General features: G+C 39.0%; 1 long non-coding RNA gene across 1 annotated transcript; it reads left to right on the plus strand.

The window, feature by feature from the left end:
* The first annotated feature begins 7,537 nt into the window (after positions 1-7,537).
* LOC137172309 (uncharacterized) lies at positions 7,538-12,159 on the plus strand. The gene is made up of 3 exons (XR_010924939.1): positions 7,538-8,668; positions 9,010-9,042; positions 9,290-12,159. It is a non-coding gene; the product is annotated as an uncharacterized lncRNA (long non-coding RNA).
* Positions 12,160-13,147: the final 988 nt, after the last annotated feature.

Consider the following 13,147-nt stretch of genomic DNA (forward strand, 5'->3'; position numbering starts at 1 on the left):
TGTAGTTTTGACAGAGGGGAGATGGAGGAAGGAGGTGCTTTTATTCTGAAAGACAAACATCTGGATATAGAGGCATGTCCGAATGCTGTTATCACCAAGAAAGCACGATCACACAGTTACTCTCTTATACAGCCTTTTTTTTTTTTTTACTCTTGCTCATTTGTCAAACTCCTTCACAGCTTCATGCATAAACACACTGTCACACACAAACAGATGTCTCCATTCACCACCATGCTGCCTTCATAAGAGTGTGTGTGTGTATGTGTCATGTGCGGAGTGAAGGTTGTTGCTGAGTGTGCCGTTTTCCCCTGCTGTGCCCCCCTGCCTGCAGTGGCCACTGATGCTTGAGAAATTTGTCTTCATTCTATACCAAGGCCCCCCCAAGTCACTCTGACATGCACCATGCACACAGGAACACTGGATAGGTCCTGTCTGGCTGAATGGAGCAGGGAGGATAAATCACATTACAGCAAAGTCTGTGTATGTGTGAGACTGTCCTCCTGAGAAAAACAAGACCATCAGTTGTTTCAGCAAATGCCTAAAAACGACATATGTTTATGTTCTAGTGACAAAGCCCCCTAGCATCCGGAGGAATTAAGAGTCTTGCCCGTCGGGAACACAGGAGGAAATCGGGTGTAGAGTCTGCAGAGGGAGGAGGTCGGGGTGGACTGCTGGGTCTACAAATGTCAGATCACTATTCATTTCCTATTGCCTAATGACAGTCATCATTGGTTTCCATTAACCACATGAAGGATGCATGTGATAAAGAAGTAACTTTAACTTAACCAAGTTTTTGTTCCTAAACCTGACTAAACTTTAACCATAGCGTTGCCAGATCACAGAACAGTTTTCTTTGAAACATCGATGCCCCAGTTGATATTGGCAGTCTGTGCATGGACCAACGACATACACCACTTTATAAGGAACACCTGTGCAATATAATGCAAACCAATAAAACAGCTCTGCCATAAATTCTACTTTTGCAAAGCTTATACATTTTCAGTTTTTGTTGACATTGTCAGAAAGGTGATAATTCTACGTCTAATATTTTGTCCACACCATTAACATACATAAGGAGGCAAAAATATTATCAAAATTTTTTTAAATCACGTTTCCGACAATGTTAACAAAAACTGAAAAGCTTTTATTGCAGAGCTGTTGGATTGGATTGCATTAGATTGTACTGGTGTTCCTAATAAAGTGCTTGGTCATTTTGTTGTTTAATTTGGAGGACTTGTTGGCATGTGTGCTTTATTTAGCATATCTGTGCTTGTGTATTAATGCATGACTGATGTTATGGCAAACAGGTTATTATTAGACTGCAAAGCTTAACTTTTTCACAGAAAGCATGTTGGATTATGAACAGCTAGATGTGATTATGATGTGATGCAAAGGAAAAGGAACCAACAGTGTAAAAATACTTCTGTGATAACACTTTAGAATAAGGTACAAAAAAATATTTACAAAGAAATGAGTGAGAAACAAATCAGGAACAGCATGATAATTGATGAATAAGCAGCTCCTGAATAACTTTGAATTAGAGATTATTGAGAGACTATTTTGATGAGTCATTATGTAACAATTAGTTCACAGATATCTGATGAGAAGATCAATAGCACTCTCATATCTGCCTGTTAAATATAAGGCTACAGCCTGCAACCAGTTAGCTTACAGTAGCGTAGCATAAAGACAGGAAATGTTGGGAAACAGTCTGAACCAAATGTGTATATATGTATACATGCATTTGTGTGGAAATAACAATAAAACTGAACTTGAACTTGACAATTCTCAGTTTTAATTTGAACTTATTATTCGGATCGCCCCTTGAGACGTAGCATCTCATTTTCAAGGGGGTTCTAAAAACACAAAATACAAATATAACATATACATTCAAAGACATCATTACATAACAACAGATACAGACGGCTCACTCATCATCTCCCACCCACATCCCCGACCCTCAGCAGCTGTACAAAAAAATTGGATACAAGAATGACTGTAAACTGATGATGACTCTGTTTTAAAAGTCAGAAGATCACCATACTGATAACAACACATCCTGAGGGGGACATAAATGTTTTAAATGCACACACTTTCATGGACATCCATCCTATAGTTGTGGAGACATTTCACTCAAAACAACAAATGTGAATCTCATGGGGGTGCTAGAGGAAAGCCAGCAGATTACCAAAGTCAGCAGGATTCATCCATAAATGTCTGTACAAAATTTTACAGCAGTCTATCTAATAGTTGTTGATATATTTCAGTCTGGCCCGAGTAGTGGACCAACCGACAAACCGCCAGACCAACATTGCCATCCCTGGAGCCATGCCGCTGGCATGGTTAAAAAGACCAGCTATACATTGCTTTTTTTCTGTACTTGACTTGAAAAGTACATTTTATGATCAGAGTTTATAGAGTCTGCTTAGATCCTACCTGTTGTAAAATACACTGACACAATGAGACCTGCACCAACACAATGGGACTCTAGTCTGACTCAGATCCCAGGTTGGGTCTTGGATACTAGAGTCCACTTGTACAGACCTCCAGTGCTTGTCCCATCTAATTTATTTTTTAGCAATGTCACCGTTTTCCCTTATTTGTTGTATTGTATTTATTGGGACAATGTACAGTTTTAAACATAAACGTTAACATTTGATACACTGCATCAGAGTTAGCTTATACTCATTTTCATCTGCAGTCCCTTACAATTAAAACATATAACAGCACAATGACAAACAGTACAAAGCAAAAAACACACAGGACACATTATACAAAATACAAAGCTACACACAATAACACATCACACACACCCACAATGTCAACTAGAAATTAATAATGTAAGCATGTCAAATTAAAAGATTATTTGAGAAGCAATTAACTTGAGTACAATGTTATTATTAGAAATAGCAATCATGGTCAAAATTATGAAAATAAGAAGCAAGTTGAGCAAATTTTCCTTCAATAGATTAAGGGTTAGGGTTAGGGTCTAGGTTAGGGTTAGGGTCTGGGTTAGAGTCAGGGTCTCCGTTTACTGTCTCAACCAATGGACCTAATTCATCCCTTTGTCCATATGTGGCATTCTGTACTTTTTCTTCTTCTATGTATGTACAGTATTTACTGTATATACACAAAAAATAAGTCTTACTGTAGATTCATCATCCTTGCATACATAAGGGCAACTATTTATAATTTACTGCCAGACTGATCTTGAGTCAGGACCCTTGAGAAAACTTGTTAACTGAAATAATGTTAATTCAGCCCTGAAATATATAAATTATTGACACCTAAGCTTTTATTTTGTTGAAATCACAAAAAAAAACCAAAGGAAAAAATCTGCTGATGAGAATATTTACAGACAGATTACAAACAAATTAAGTTGCTTCAAGAGTGTTTTGAATCTGAAAACTTAGAACAAGTAGAATCATCTCACCTGGCTGATATAATAATTTCATGTTTAAGAAAAATAAAGTTTTGAAAACTGAATTTGAGACCAAATGACTTGTTAAGATGGTAGTGTTTTGCAGTGATATGTGAGAAATTCTATTAAATCACAGACTATTTCCTTGTTATCACCAGATGGTGGGCTCCCCTGCCGATTCCATCTATTACTTTTAAATGAGAGAATGTATATTGTATTACAAATGACTTAATGGATACAAGTGGCAAGCCAGACAGATGAAATTGGAGTGTCTGTTATCAGGGAGAAACAGGCGTACACACTGTTGGAGAACTGAGACGATGCTCTTTGCAAGCAAATAGTATGAGCACTACTGGAGAGTCCATCTGAGTTTTACATACATGTGGGTGACATAGTGGACTTGCTGTCCTGTGTTCTAATATGAGCTTGTTATTCTTTGTGCTTCAAAGGTCTTTAAAAAAAAAAAAAAATTCAATCAATCTTTGCTCAGTTGCTGTGCTACAAGCGCTATTTGCTACAGCAGTCATAGCTGCTCTGGAGCAAGGAGTGAAAATAAAGCTGGAACAATTCATTGAATAATTATTTGATCATCAGAAATTTACTGACAACTATTTTGATTATTGACAAATAGTCAGTTTTCCAGTAATAATGCCAAAATGTCCCTGTCAAATGTGACTATTTGATGCTTTTGTTTGTCATATATGATAAAGAGAATATTAAAGCTGCAACCAGCGTTGGTCAGGACCTCGCACTCTGGCCCGTCGGGATAAGATCATTTTGCTTTTTAAAAATGAGGGATATTTCTTACAAGTGTGGTGTGCTTTTATTTTGAAAGTTTGATTGACAGGATGAGAATTTTCTGCAGGGTGAGACATGTCTGTCTTGCTCACACCTGTGGCATCAAAATCATGCAAGTTTTGGGCCCTTTCACTTGAATTTCAATTAGTAAATTGAAAACTCTTAATGAGTTTGTGTGTAAAACAAATTAATTTCCTAATTTTCATCAAGTCTATTTTTAGAAAAGTAAAGACTTTTAACTCACATGACCTGGTCAAAGCTTGATTGAAATGTGTACTGTCAGGTGTGTAGAGACAATAAGTAACTGCAGCTGGACATAGAAAAATACTCATATATTTGAATGGAGAGTGTGAGCGAACCCTCATCTTTTTGAACATTTACTGCTTCCACATAGTCTTAGATACAAACTTCATTTGAACTTTATATGAGTCACGAGACTTTGACCTACAAATCTTGAATTTACATGTTTTTTCTATCTTTTACTGCTTTTGAGATATTACTGTGTGAGTTTTAGAGTATTTTCTTGCTCCTCCTGTGATTTTATAATGAGTGTGTATTGCGGAATGTTTCACAGCACTGAGGGAGTGACATCACCAGGAGCAGTTGGAGAGGAGTACTCTTCTTGTGAAATCTCCAAATCTTACATTAAAAATCATATCTTTTAATAGGAAATTTTGTGGCGAATCCATTGATACAGGTTTGAAAGTGGTCAGACTTATAGTTTAGACGTCAGAAGCCTCTGTTTGACACATAGTTCATGCCCATAGATTGCCTCCCCATTGTTTTACATTGTAAGGGTGATGTGGCAATGCAACTTTCAGGGCTTATATAATCCAAATCGTTTGAGTTATTACATTTTTAACAACTTTTTTTCAGCATAGTGTCATAAGTCACCTATTTAAGTTTGAAGCCGATACCATTAACGCCCTCAGAGGAGATAGCGTTTATCTGTAAGTTTGTCTGGAAGTTTATCTGTAAATCTGAGACCATTTCATCTCATTTCATCACAGTCTGTCAAAGAACGAAGAACGAAGGCCATCCTTCACGCACAACTACCGTCTACCACTACAGTCTACAACAGACATCTTACTGTTTACTACCTCTGGACATTGTTTTTGTTCAAATGATGAACAGAGGAGATAACCCAAGACGTCAGGGCAGATTTGCTGATGCTGCACCACATCAGCGTCCTAATCAGCGCCAGGATCAGCGTCCGAACCGGCAGAGATAACCAGCTGGAAGGCCTCCCTGCCGCGACTGCGGATATCTGCAAAGTTGCCTCAACATTGCTTACAGGCAGACTGCTGAATGGAACGACTGGCCCCAAACTGTAAACCAGAGGTTTCATGCCAGTAAGGCGACCATAAGAAGGCTTTGAGGAACGTCTGGAGTCCAAGGAGAGGGAACTCACAGAGGTGTTCCAGAAGAGCAGAGAGGACATCTCTGAGAGAGATTCACTCATCTCCTCCCTCAGAGAAATTGTCCAAAATAAGAGCATGCAGGCCGACACCACTGAACGCTTCTGGAAGGACAAGTGTATCAAGGTCACAGCCAGATGTGAGGCAGAAAAAGCCGTACTGTTAGCTTCCGCCCAGCTGAGAGAGGAGACACTTCTACACAGCCAGAAGACGGAACAGAAAGAACACGAAAACGAGGAGAAGAAAGATGAGAAACAACACGAAAACGAGGGGAAGACAGATGAGAAACCACAAGAAAATGTGGAAGAAAGAAGAGAAACAAGAAGAAATTGAGGGGAAGACAGAAGAGAAACCACAAGAAAATGAGGACAAGAAACAAAAGAAAGCAAGACAAAAACGGGAGAAGGAGAAAAAGAAACAAGGAGCAAAAGAAACAAAAAGAGGAGAAAATGGAAAAAAAGAAAAAGAGGAGAAGATGGAAAAGAAAAAACAAGAAAAAGAAGAGAAGATGGCACAGAAACAGAAAGAAAACAAGGAGAAGAAAACAGGTTTTTGGGGCTAGATACGCAAGAAGAAGAGCGACAGCGACAGAAAGGTGCACTGATTTCTATGTAAAAGACTCGGGATGGTGATGTTTATGCACGCTCCGGAGTGCCTTCCCTCTCTACCGCCCCCCCTACAGTGCCAACAGGGTCTAACACTAGCTAACGTTAGCTTAGAAATGGAGTCTGCTAAAAGTCAACAAAGGACCGGCACCCACCACAACACAGAGTTCAATACAAGTCAAGTTCAAGAGGAGCGACAGCGACAGAGAGGTGGAGGAATCCCTTCTCCTCTCCACCCTCCCTCCCTCCCTCTCTCCATCCTCCCTCCTCTCCTCCATCTTTCTCACCCCCATCCTCCCTGCTTTCCTCACCTTCCTTTACCCCCAACTCCTCTTCCTACTCCGCTCTACCTTTCCTCCCTCTGCGCCAACCTCTCTCCTCTCCCCCTCTACCTCTCCTCCCTCTCCCCCACCCCCCCCTCCACCTTTCCTAACCTCCTTCCTTCCCTCTTCAGGGCGGCACGCGGGCTCAGTGATCAGCACTGCAGCCTCACAGAAACACCTCCACCTGCCTGTTTCTGCTTGTGTCTGTGTGGAGTTTGCATGTTCTCCTCGTGTCTACGTGGGTTTTCTCCCGGCTCTTGGGTTTCCTCCCACAACACAAAGACATGCAGGTCAGGCTGATTGGAAACTACTAACTTACACCTCAATTGATCACAAACATCTGATGAAAATACAAATAAAAAAATAAAAAAATAAAAAACAACAACTGTATGACTTTATACTGTGAATGTTAGAAAGTAGAAGCTCTGCTGTCAAATATGATGTTATGATTTAAACAAGAGTAAAGTTCCATTCAGACAGGATGAACATCACAGGAGGAGGTGGGGAATCAAATATTCTCTGTGCTCCTCTGTAAGTCAACTCATAGTTCCTGACGCCATTTTAACCATGAAGAAATGACAGGATGTGGTCTGTAATAGACATGAATATCCAGCTGGACAAAGCCTAAGCATGAATATCAACACATGTTTCAGACATAAACACTAGATTGTTATTATTCAGTGTGACTTTTTCTGCCCTCACTATGTGTGTAGTGAGTTAAACACACTTCAAATAAATTACTGGAAGCAAATGTGAAACTGTGCAAAAAGTTCAATTATGGTGATTACAAATAAAAGATACCACAATCATTCAGACTAACATTATAGTATAAGTATAAGCTGGCTGTCAAATCCCAGCTGTTATTCATGCTGGGAAGAAACACATTATTATCTGTGAAGATCAACATTAAGTCCTCATAGGAAGCAGCTACATTTAAACATATACACAACACGGGTGCAATGCAAACAGGAACTGCTAATGGAGAACTCAGCATACATTTAATGGTGTAAATTAGCCAAAATGTAAACTAATATTGGCTGAAAACTGGGTGCAAAGACAATACCAGTCCAGACCTGTAACTGATGTTACAACAGCCCATTTCATGAGCTTTTATTGGGTCTTTCTTTTCTGATGGTTTTATGTTTTTCTGTCTACATCGGTTCCCAAACAGGCCAATACAGTATGTTGGTGTTAGCATTTTTCCATGTCATTGTTCCAACAGTGATTTAAAAGACATGTTTCTGACCTTTCACCCATATTACAAGTCACTGGAGGTGAACTTATATTCAAGTTTCAAGATCCAACACTGAATTATTATTATCATCATCATTATTATCATTATTAGCATATTTTATTTCACAATGTTTGGGATAATGACAGACCGAGACATCAGATTCTTTAATCTCATTTGCATAAATTGGTTGTTTGAATCTCATTTTTGGTTTTTATAATTTACTTTTATCAATTTCCTTCTGTGAATTATCACTGTAGGTTTAAATTACAGTACTTGTAACAGCTGATAATGAGCTATAATAACCAATAGAGGACACAGATTGAGAAAATGTGATCAAATGGGTGTCTAGATAGGGATAAAAACGGGAAAAAAAACTTCAAAATTACAAATTATTTCATAAAGCAGATATGATCAAAGTCTGCTGAAAAGTGTAACAAAAGAGTGGTTTTTAAGTTAATTAGTCAACTTTTTTGGTTGCCTATAACAACCTGTGCACTGATTTCTATGTAAAAGACTTGTGATGGTGATGTTTATGCACGCTCCAGAGTGCCTTGCCTCTCTCCCGCCCCCCCTACAGTGCCAACAGGGTCTAACACTAGCTAACGTTAGCTTAGAAATGGAGTCTGCTAAAAGTCAACAAAGGACCGGCACCCACCACAACACAGAGTTCAATAAAAGTCGACCTCAGCACAACAACAACAACAACAAAAAAGTTTTATCTATTGAAGCCCATCTGGCCAAACGGCAATGTGACTGATATCAAGGGAAAACTAGAGTCAACATCGGCTCTGCATTCGAGACATAGAGGGACTTTCATTGATTTTGGGGATCAAAACTGACACGGAGCTGGCCTTCTTCCTATTGGACAGGTAAGCTAATGTTACTGTAAAGAATGTGAAATATATTGTGACATTGTGGGTTTAGCTGGCTAATGTTAGCTAACATTAGCTTGCTTGCTAACGTGGACAAATTGCTATCTAGCTAACGTAAAGTACTGTCTTGAGTGGATAACGTCAGCTAATTCATCAAGACTCCCGGGGCTGATCTGGCTGGTAAATTGGCTAGCTTGCTGTTTGCAAATTACTTTATCAGCTAACGTTTCAAAACAACCAACATATCCAAGTAGCTAAGTTACAGCTAGCTTGCTAACCTTAGCTTGCTTGCTCGCTAATGTTATCAGCATTCTAAATATGACTGTATTTTTTCCCAGCTATCAGAAGACTAATAACTACAATGACACCAAGTAAGTGACCAGGTTTTTTGCACTATCCAGCAACAGCAATTCAATTTCTAATTTTGAAGATGAGTCACTGCCATTGTCAACATTACCAATATGTACACACAACAGTGTAAAAAAATATAATATCAGATCACATGAAATGCCCATAATTTGTCTGCTCATGATACTCCATTCGATAGCTGGATTATGTGTATAGTCCTGCTGCGCACACACAGGATTCATTGGTGACACTGAAATGTTTTCTCAACAGGAAAGATTTTCTAATGGCAGGAGTTTGACCACTGGCTGAGGACTAAGCTTTGGAGGTTTTGCAAGAAAAGTAGATGTGTCTTATAATGACTAGACAGAACCCCACTGTAGCCACAATGAATCCCCTTTTGTGATTCTAAAAGGTCCCATTGTCTTTATGTATTATGTTATATGGACTCTTACTTGTTTTGTGTGTCGCATCAATTGTTGTTGATTGTTGGTCGAATAAAACACAACTTTTGGATATGTTAACTTACTGTAGACTTTGGGAAATTGTGATGGGCATTTTTCATTTTCTTTTCTGACATCTTATAGACAAAATGACTAATGGATTAATTGAGAAAATTGGCAGATGAAGCAGTAACGAAAATAATTGTTTGTTGCAGCCATAAATGCAAATACTTGAGTTAAAGCTCAGAGGACAGAGGTAAAGAAAGTATTTCTGTAAATAATTTAATTTCTTTAACCTCATACAGAAATAACAAAGAGCATCAAGTATTATGTATAACATACATTTACAAAATTCAAGTCAAAACATAACAGTACAAAATATCACTCATCTCAACATTAAAAAGGTCACGATCTTATTGTAAAATTTATCCCAAGATTTCATGGAATTCCCATGAACATTATTGATGTTTGATAAAATAGTCTCAACTCAAGGTGTACTTTCTTATTCCAGAGCTTTCAACCATGTCAATTCCCCATCAGCAGAAGGAATTTGCTCCATTGTCATTTCACTGAATTCTACATGAATGTATAACGTACTAAAAGTGCCCAGAATAATGGAACGTTTGGACATCTACAGTTCCATGACAATTTAGCAAACTCCATCTGCTGATGAAGACTGTAGATCAAAAGCTCCAGATTACGGGTAAGTGCATATTGTGTTGGGATTGTTTCTTCAACTGCTCTTTATGAAATCAAGAATAAATTGTCAAACCTAATTGTTGCTATTATGTCACAATACACAACAATCAGTCTACTTCACATCTGGAGATACAGGGCTTCTCCACAGCCCAAATCTCTATGGCCTACTACTAATAAGACATACCAACTTTTGGACCCAACTATTTCTCAGCATTATACAAATGCTTTTCTCAGAATCAATGAACAGGAATGCCTGCCCACATAATTTGTGTAAATGTTTCTGTCCTGAGCTTTTTGATCCATATAAGCGGTGTATCACTGTAATTGTGATTATATAAGCGGATGCCACTGTATAATGTTAGTGTTATATAGCCTATCCTCTTGTCTTTTCCTCACTTAAACCTAAGTTTGGCTAACGTTAAGGCAAGTAACAAATGAGTAACAACTTGATAGCTCGCTACATTGACCATCATTTGCCACAAATTCATATTGGAGCTTGTTATCCTCACGCTGTAACTACTTACTATTTCACTCTGTATATTATGTTTATCTTGGTAAAGTTTTAGCCAACATCTTGTCACAACTTCAGTGGTTTCCGACTGCCGTCACAGTCTCGACCAAAGATGGTACAGGAATTGCGGAGCGGGCAGCAGAACCAATGGAAATGCTGGATTAGAGCAACAGCAGTAGCCTCTCCCACGTCCTAGTGCCCAGCGACTTAGGTACATTGTGAATTTGGAGACGCAATGGCACAATTCGATTGATTTTAATGAAAAATGAATGAGAAAAAGCTATTGATGATTTAAACTAATAATGTACATTTATTGTGGGGGGGCTAAAGAAATTTATGGGGGGCTAAAGCCCCCCTAAAATAGGCCTAGCGACACCCCTGAATCAACATGACCATCAATATACCTAAAGTTTGAACTAAATCAGACCCTTCAGCACCGGCATCGACTACCAAAAAGGCCAGCAGCAATCATAATCTAGTTCACATGGATTTGAACTGAATAATTTTTACAGGGTGACGTGTGAAATAAACAATCAATCAATCAGTCGATCAACACTTTTATTGACTGAGCTAGATGGCATATTAATTTACGGACAGTGTAACAGGAGAAGCCTCAGCAAAATAGGGTTTGCCTACACTACACAGGACTCTGCATGTGGAAGGTTAACGTATTTGTCTGAGCAAAAAAGTGAGTGAAACTAAACCTCTGCTATTAGACATGAAGTTACACCATAATTAATCAGTCCAGCAGGGTGTACATATAGATTCACACTAGCTGCTTCCACTCCTCCATCATCCACATCCCACTGCTGCACTCTGTCCAATACTAAAGTCCCTTTGGAGCAGTTCCAAATCAATCACATCGGCAGAACAATTATCCTGCTCAATCACATCATCCAGCTGATCATCTCAACACATCTGAGAGCTAAATCACACACTGGTTCACACATTTACACACATATACATAACCTCGCTCTGACAGGTGTGTGGTGAAATGAGACATAATTATTTTTTATACTCCTATCAATTAAATCTGTTTAACATGAAACACATGAGATGCAGGTCTCTTTTCCAGCTCTTTTGCCTATGGCACTGGGGTTGTGATAAACAGCACTAATGTGTTGGTTGCCGAGGAAACCAAGAAGGAAGTTAACAATTGCTGGACACATTCAGACACAGCTCCTGGGTTGTTCTCTTCAGGTGAGCACACGGATGAAGACAGTCATGCAACAATGTTTATTAGGTCAAACCAATAAGGATCAAACACTTAAAATCTTCAAATAAAAATAGGTATTCCACATGTTAAGCTACTCACATGTTAGGCTACTGTTGATAAAACTTAACACTTTCTGCAGATGTTTCACATTAAAAGCCAACTAGAATCAATCAATCAAGTTTATTTGTCATATGTAATCATGTGACAAGAAGTACAGCAGGGGGCTCAGAGAATTGTAGCTCTCTTTTGGGCAGTTAAACTGAGTGGGGCGTGTGTCTTTGTCCTGCTCAGCAAGTCAGAGCCCAGAAGCCCCACCCTGCTGTGATGTGACAGTGTTTATATCGAACAGCCCCTATATCTAATAGCCCCCACTGCACCCTGACACAGAGCTGAGCAACTCGCTGTTCACTTGTTTATTCAAATCTTATTAATACTGAACCTGTCGTGTGTCCAAATTGCACCAAATTCGACACTGCACGTTCTTAAGTTCTCAGCAGTACACCCGCCAAGTGTAAAGTTGATCAGATGAACCGTTCTCGAGATATGTGAAGGACAATGTCTTGAATATACATGCCAAGTTTCGTTCACAATACACAGTTTAATAGTTGAGCTTAAGTCTCATATACTTTTTCAAGTCATTATCAGTACGGATGTAATCCCATCTCTGACCACAATGTGGGTTGCAATGGCAGAGTGGCACTGTCCGTATTTCCGTTCGTTGACTCCACGGGCAGAAGAAGAAGCGAATCAACATTGTTTATGAGGTATTTTTATGTATTTCTCAAGAACCGCTCATCCAAACAACTTCACACTCAACACTGCACTTCCTTGGTTTCCCAGCAATACATCCCCCAGGTATGAAGTAGATCAGATGAACGGTTTTGCTCCACTGATACAACTCCAACAAAAACGGTCTTGTTACAATGACAAAGGTCCAGTCAATCCACTCTAGTTAAATATTTAATCTAAAACACATTATTACATCAATAAATATCCACAAACGGCTATTGCATCATTTCAAATTAGCTGACAGATGTCCTAATCATCCAACGTATTCTCCATTATAACTCGTGTTAGCATTAGCATTAGCCACATCTCCAATTGACACCTCACTTGACCCAATAGGAGCTTCCATGTCCTGTCCACAGCCTACATTAGTCAACGAGAGTCCATGTTGAAAGGATGTACTGCCCCTCTTCTTTTGTGGAAAGACTGAGGAAATAGAAACAGATTCTGCCAATGACTGGCACCTCAAATATCCA

Source organism: Thunnus thynnus, chromosome 20, assembly GCF_963924715.1.
Source record: "Thunnus thynnus chromosome 20, fThuThy2.1, whole genome shotgun sequence".
Lineage (NCBI taxonomy): Eukaryota > Metazoa > Chordata > Actinopteri > Scombriformes > Scombridae > Thunnus > Thunnus thynnus.